This window comes from Epinephelus moara, chromosome 6 (assembly GCF_006386435.1).
Source record: "Epinephelus moara isolate mb chromosome 6, YSFRI_EMoa_1.0, whole genome shotgun sequence".
In the NCBI taxonomy this organism is placed as follows: domain Eukaryota; kingdom Metazoa; phylum Chordata; class Actinopteri; order Perciformes; family Serranidae; genus Epinephelus; species Epinephelus moara.
Genome location: NC_065511.1, coordinates 32813513 through 32821290, shown reverse-complemented (window position 1 = coordinate 32821290; position 7778 = coordinate 32813513).

The window sequence follows — 7778 nt, the reverse complement described above, 5'->3', positions numbered from 1 at the left end:
ACAGGGTAAAGTGCCTGAAAAAGTGTTTTTTAAATGTTTTTCTTTACCAAGACATTGCTGCTTTTCCTGCCAGGATTGTGCCCCTAAAACCGGATTCTTCAAGCCAAAACCTGATCTTTTCTGAACCATAACCAAGTGGTTTTTGTGCCTAAACCTAACCATACATTAACACAGTGTTGCTGAAATTTTATGTTTCAATGTACCGACTACATAAACTACAAATATAACGTAACCAGGGTTTGCAGAAACGTACAATGCCAACATGTTTTCTGATGATTGGGTTGCACACTGAGGATGGCTGCCATTTTTTTAAGCTTTTCCTTAACTTAATAGTCACTTTACTTTTATAGACTCTACTTACTGTTTTACTCTGTGTTTATTACTTCTCATAATGCATTAACATTTACTATATTCCTGTTTCCTGTTTATTCATTTGCAATACTGTCTACAAACTTTATTTGTATTTTATTTATGTTTTAACCTACACTATTTTATGTCATAAATTGAGATTTTGCTTTTACTTGCATGATTTCCCTTTTTGTAGTTATTCAATGAGCATTGTTGGAGGGAGCCTGAGGCCTAAGTTTTTCATTTGAACTTGACCTGCAGACTGACATTGTCATCCCCCGAGCCTTGTCGCTAACATGGCTAAAGGCAAATCTTTAACATCTAGGATGAATACCTCAAATAATTGTTTCTGAACTTCCTCCCCTTTTCCTCTGTGTAACTTTAAAATCAGCATGACTTCCCTTACTTGTTCTCCAGTGCTCTGCTAGCTTCTGTTTTGTTTCTTTTATGAATGAAACCATGAATGAAACCATACAGTAGATGCTCTGGGGTCACCTAGACATGACGGACAGGTAGCCGGTAGCTTGTTAGTAGGCTTCAGCTGTGTGCACACTGTGACCTTTGACCTGAGTCTGGAACTGCAAACTGTTGGGAGTCCTCCGCTCTGTCTGCTTCGTCCGTCCGTCTGTCTGTGACTGCAGCAAGAAGCTCACACCAAGATGGGCTTCAAAGGTCAAAGGTCAGGGAGGAAGAATTAATGAGACTGCTTAACAACATTTTACAATATTTATGTTTGGTTGTACCATGTTGACTGCCATTAGCTCACCACTGCAAGCAGATAAAGGCAGCACCTCACTTGCTTCAAAACAACTGTATCTTCCACTGTAACTCTACCCAGCTCATGTAGTATTAAACTACAGATCGCTTGTCGAGTCACGGTCATGACACATGGCAGCTGTTATCGGGTCCAGCACGGCGCTGAACAAGCTGTGTGTTTGTATGTGTGTGTGTGCCTCTGTGTATTTGATGAGATGCATGCAATTACTGCAAATCATCACCCTCAGCTTGTTACTGTGGACTTTGCTTTCCACAGCGAGAGCCCAATAAGCTTACTTTCCTGTCCTGTGCAGCATCACAGAATTAACATGTTGTTCTTCCTTATATTGTTTTATATGGAAAAAAATGTAGCAGATTTCAAACAGCAGCCTGTCAGCTGTGACATTTTTAAATCCGGTGGTGATGTAATGCTGCTAACTTGAAAGTCCCCCTCTATTCAAAAATCTGTTTTGCTAATTTTTTCTTCATGTGGATGTTTGAGCTTCACTGAGCAGAATAATGTGCCGAGTTTGACACCAGAAGGCTGTTTCCAAATTCATTTGCTGAAAGCTTCTCTGTGCTCACCTTAAATCTCAATTTAACACGTGTGTGTGAGCAGGATTTAGTGACATCACAACTAATTTGGAAGGCAGTGTCACATGAGTGTGATGTGGAAACATAAAGCTTTTAGCATTAATACTAGGATGAACTTTTCACCGAAATAGGAGACAGCTTGTGTCCAGCAGTTACACATTTGTACTGAAACAAATTTGCATAATCACTTTTTGAATGGGCAAATTAACTTTTTGCGGGAAAAACATATCAAACACAGATTATCATTGCAGCAGAGTATTTAAGTGTGTCTTTAAAACATGTCTTAAGGGGGTCTACTTGTCATTTTCGACCCACCACATGGAAACTTGGGCTGACCATGAACTCCAGCGTCTTCAGTTCAAGTCCGGCCTTTGACCTTTGACACACATCTCATCTCTCACCTCTCTCACCCCCCTTAAAGGGATAATGCACCCAAAAATGAAAATTCAGCCCCAGATTCAAACGTCCAAAAACACATAATTGAAGCGCGGCATATGGGTGAGAAGATAATGGCTGAATTTTCATTTTTGGGTGCACTATCCCTTTAAATTCTGTTGTCCCTCTCTCTAAAGGCCTAGACACAACAACCCAACATCAAGGGGTGATGAAGATCAGCTGTTATGTTGCTTCACATCACCGCTTCACATTCTCGGCCAGAAAGGTGCACTTGTTTTAATGGTGGACTCTAGTTTTGTCTCCCTTGTGTTGACATAAAGAGGCCCAGACGGTGGAGATCTTTGGAGGTGATCTCTGATTGTTCCTGACAACTCTGACAGCAGGAAGTCAAAACAAAATCCTCCGTCAATTACGACCATATAACTTGAGCCCCTCTCCCATGGAGCACAACAGCAAAAGGGCAAGCCATGTTACATTCAATTCAGTACAATGAAACACAGCAAACATACCTGACAGCAAGGTAAAAACAAAATCCTCCGTCTGTTACAACCATATAAGTCGAGCCCCTACACCAATTAAGTGACACAGGAATATTTTAACATATTATTCAATAAGTTTAGGCTGAAAAAAGAACTCATAAACAGCTTAACAGCGCTAAAACGCGGGGGGAAAGGGGAGAGGCAAGGCAGGAGACACCCCTTTATAGGTGGGGCACCCCTAAAGGTGAACATAGAGGTACAGAAACTGAGTATCAGATGTTTCACATACTGACTATAGAGGCCTAGGAGTGTCAGGTAACAACTGAAACAAATTTTGTGTACTTATAATACTTCATATTACAAATGTACGTTTGACTTTGTTACACATATTACTGCTGTATAATTGACCCTGTTACACTTGGATACAACGCAAAGACTCCAGCCAACAGCCAACAGCCAACTAGTACATATGTTCTGCAGTGTTGTGAGAGGAAATAACTCCACACCAAGCAAGCAATGATAGTCTGTATTTATCATTAGGGTGACACTGGAAGACTGACAGGACGGCTTCAAGACGCTAGTTAGCCAGTTAGGACGACCTGATGCTGAGAGAACAAAGGACATGTACCTTGTGCAAGCGAACGGTAATACAAACAAATATGAATCATTTCTGCTAAATAGCTTAATTGCTAAACAATAATGTAACCTAATATAACAAGGTTCTTTCGATCTCACGCCCTTGTCACTTTAGCTGTTTGTTTGCTTTCCCCACTTCTGTTTCTCTTCATGTGCACTGAGTTGAACTGCCAATCAGAGTGCTTTAATGGGTCCAGTAGTGCAGGACACACCTCAAAAACCAGGCCGACAGATGCTCACCAATGCCCGACATTGTCTGACACTATCCCCAGATATACCTTCCAAAAACATTGGGATAGCAAAAGCTTTATGTAACTGACACCTCAGTTTAGATGATAGAAATATTTAACTGAAAAAGAAAACTGTATGAAAACAGTTGTCTCTATCATTCCTGATTCTGTATTCATTCACTTGTAAAAAGGGCGTACACACACCAACAAGGGACTGTTTTTCCAACAGCATTTTCTAATGTTTTACTGGGCTTTGGTATCATAAGAAAAGTAAAGTAACTAAATGCTCACCATCATTGTCAAGTACGTGGATTTTCTCAAATCACAGCTTACTGAAATTATAAAGTGAACAGTGAAAACCACAACCACCTGGAAGGTATAAAATCAATGTAAACATGTACATGATCAGAGTAAATGTATGGATAATGGGCTGAACTTGTAGAATCAGCGAGCACTTGACTCGTTTAAGCACATTATTGCAATCACTTGCATTGTGACCACACAGCAGGTATGGTATTATTTTTGCTTCACACTGCGTATATATGTATGCCAGAAACAAGAGCTGGCATGAACCACCGTCGGCTCCATCCAAACTTATCCCTCATTATTCCCTCCATCCTCGTGGTCTCATGAGGGGAAAGGGATGCAGACGACAACAGTGACAGGCTGATCCGCTCCTCAGTAAGAGCAGGGAATGAGGGGTGAGCCAGAGGAGGACAGTGAAACGATAAAGAGGACAAGAGTAGTGCTTAGAGCCTGTGTGTACAGAAAAAAAAGAGAGAGAGAAGAGGAGAGAAAGCAAGATAAGAAGAGGTAAGTGGTTTACAGTGCTGTGTATACTGTATGTAGGAGGAGGAGTGGAGCAGGAGCAGCAAGACTAGAGGAGGCATTGACTGGCTTGGCGTAACAATAAAAATAGTGCTGACATGGTACAGTTAATGTGTGTGTGTGTTTGTCAGCACGTATACGGGGAAGTGGGAGAGGGAGAGTGCAGATGAAATCCTTCCCGGAGCAGTGATAAAAACAGAAGGAATGATGTGACAACAAAGGATAGAAATCAAAGTGAAGGAAAGGGGAGAGCACAGGTTGCTTCGATTACGATCCCAGATGTTTAATCGCACCTATTTAGTTAACTGCTGATGGGATCGATGGGGGGAAACTGAGAAGGGAAAGGGAAGATGGAGGGAGGAAAGTGTGGGATGAAAAGTGGCAGAGGACTGGCGACAGTGGCGGGGGCATGCGGGGAAGAGTCGTGCGAGGAAATGTGGTTGCCATGCAAAAGCAAGAGAAGAGCAGTGGAGGTAAAGAAGGAGGGAGAGGGAAAAAAGAGGGATGGAGGGTTGCGATGATGGATGCGCTGCTCTCGTTTCGTGCCCCCTAACGAAGACTCTAATTAGTGTTTGTGTAATTCCACACTGTCTCCTCCGCCTGCTCATCTTAATTAACTACATTCATCTTCCCCTCCCTCCATCCATCCCTTTCTCTCGCCCTCCCTCCCTCTGCCCTCCTAAAATAACATACTGACTGTCTGAACCCCACCTGGACCAGACCTGCTTTTACTTACTCACTATCTCTCTTTCTCTCCCTCTCCTCCCTGCCACTCGCTTTCTCTCCCCCCTTTCTCTCCATCCTTTCACTGTGTGCATCTGATGTCTCTTTTCTTCCCACCTCACCTTGAAAAAACTCTCTAGTCCTCTCTTCTTTTTTTGTGCTCTGTCTCTCTTGCAGCTGACTGTGTTAGTGCTTGCCCGGCGTAAAAGCCTGCCCACCCCTGTGAGTCTCCAGAGCCGTGTATTGTGACGGCCCATTTAGTCATTCTGGTCATTAATTTCATCAATAGGCTCAAGAAGTAGCAGCGACACCACTAGAAATACGTGGCTTCTCCGAGTTAGTCATACATTAAAGCCAAGTGACATTCCCCCTCCTACCAAAACAGCAAGCCGATAAATTCAGCAGTAACTCTAAAACAAATTGAGGACGACACGAGGCAAACAAAACAAGGAAACAGGGGAGAAGGAGCCACACACAAATGATTTCGCTAAATCTGGCTCTACTTCAGCTATTTGAGGGCCAATTGGGTTTAGGGGACAGTTACACAAGTGTTTGAATGGCAGTCAGAGGAGGAGGAGAGATAGAGGGGGCTGTGTGAAGTGCATTTACAGATGGAGATGACAGGGCTGTTGATGACTTGTCTGTATTGTGTTATTGTAGCGAGCTGCAGATGGATCGGAGTACCTGCCATCATTTAGCCCCACAGTCTGAAATGGCTTTCCTGCTTTCAGCCTTTCAGCAGTCAGTCAGTGTGACAAAGGACTGCTGGGAGTCAGAGCCTCTGTTTCACAGCACCCTATCTCTGCACGAATACACACACTCACACACACACACATGCGTATGCAGTCGTAAATATTCTGCACACATGGGTACCCATGCACACAAACCCAATCAGACGAGCTGCAGAGGAGGGCCCTTAGCGCTCGCTGTTGCACAAATCAGGTGCCATTCAAAGTCGGTAGAAGGGAGAAAAACATTTGTATTTATGTCTTGTGTTCTATATGTGTGTGTGTGTGTGTGTGTGTGTGTGCGCGTGTGTGTTAACATGTTTGTGTATACGTGCTGATGCTCCGGACACAGCAGTAAGCTCCAGTTTGCTGAGAGCAGCAGAAATGGTTTTTCATCCGCTTTGGTATGGACACCAAAGACCCACTTACACCCATAACGCACCATCACAACCCAGAATGCATTTCACCCTTTAAATTTGCAGGCTGCCTGTGCTGGCCCAGATAGCCATCATATTGCCCAAATGTAGAAAAGACACACACACACACACACACACACACACACACACACACACACATACACAAATGCTCAATCTACACACCCACACACACACATGCTACATTGATAGCAATTACAAGTCAATCGGTCCCACCTCCTGCTGAGGGTCAGAGGTTAATCTACCAGGGTTTCACCTGACAGCACTTCCTCGTGGCGGCCGGGCAGAGGGAGGAGAAGGATGCCGAGAGCAACGGGAAAATAGAGATAGAGCGAGGAAGGAGGAAGCCAGGAGCAATAGGGCGACAGAGATAGCAGTGGGGACAGAAATAAGGCGATTGAGATAGAATGACAAAGAGGAAGCTACAGGCAAGAGAGAAAGAAATGGAGAAAGAGGAGACAGCAACAGAGATACAGGCGCAGAGGACACCAACTGTCTACAAATCATACCCAAAACGGGCAACAATCTCTCCCTCTGCCCGGCCGCCCTTTCAACTTCCCTCACAGATATGATGATGTCACCATCAGAAGCTCCGAGGAGCCGTCCTTGAGGGTGGAAGGTGCCTTTAGGCATTGATCTCAGATCAGCTTAGCCACTGGAATACCTAACCTTTAACAATAAAGGGAAAATGCAAATCTGACCTTAGATGACAGTGTAAGTTAAACCTTTTCCCACTCTCCTAATCTCGGTGCCCACTGGGCTCGGCGTCACCTGTGCTGCTGCTGCTGTGGATGATGAAATGTAGATGTTACAAAGAACGGTTGGCAGCTGGCTTTTTCAACCTGCACCTGTTCCTTTTCCATGTGTGTGCATGTGTGTCTGTCTGCGTGCCCGTGGGGGGAGGGTTCTTGTGTATGTGTTTGTCTCTGCGTGTGTGTGCGTACCTGCTGTCTTCAGTGTTTCTGTGCTGTCTGCAGAAGTACACTCGCGGGGGCTAATACAGTACTGAGACTTGTGATATATGAGGCGTCAGGAACATTTGTCTAAAGAGCCCCAAAGCCCAACCACTCTTATACACAAGCTAGCAGCAGTGCACATACAAATACTTGCTTGTAAGACGTAGACACACACACACACACACACACACACACACACACTCTAACTATCTTCTTAAGAGGCCTTAACTTTTTACATTCTTGCCAGGTTTGTAATTTGTACAAACAATTGACGAAATAAAGAAAAACCTGAGTGAGTATGAATACAGATGTACTGCACATGATACAATGGAGGGTGGCTGTGGCTCAGGAGGTGGGGCGAGTTGTCCATTAATTGGAAAATCAGCGGTTTGATCTCCAGCTCCCCTAGTCCCCATGTTGAAGACACTGAATGCTCCTGATCCACTCTCCATCCACATGGCACTGGAGTCAGTGAATAGCTTGATGAACACTTTAGGGATATTTTGGACCAGCTTTGTGATGGCAGCACCTGCAACTAGGGCCGTAACGGTACATGTATTTGTGTCGAACCGTTCGGTACGCAACTTTTGGTTCGGCACGACCCTGTACCGAATTATTGGGCGCAGGATATTATTTTATTTTATTTTGTTTTATTTTAATTCCGTTTTTG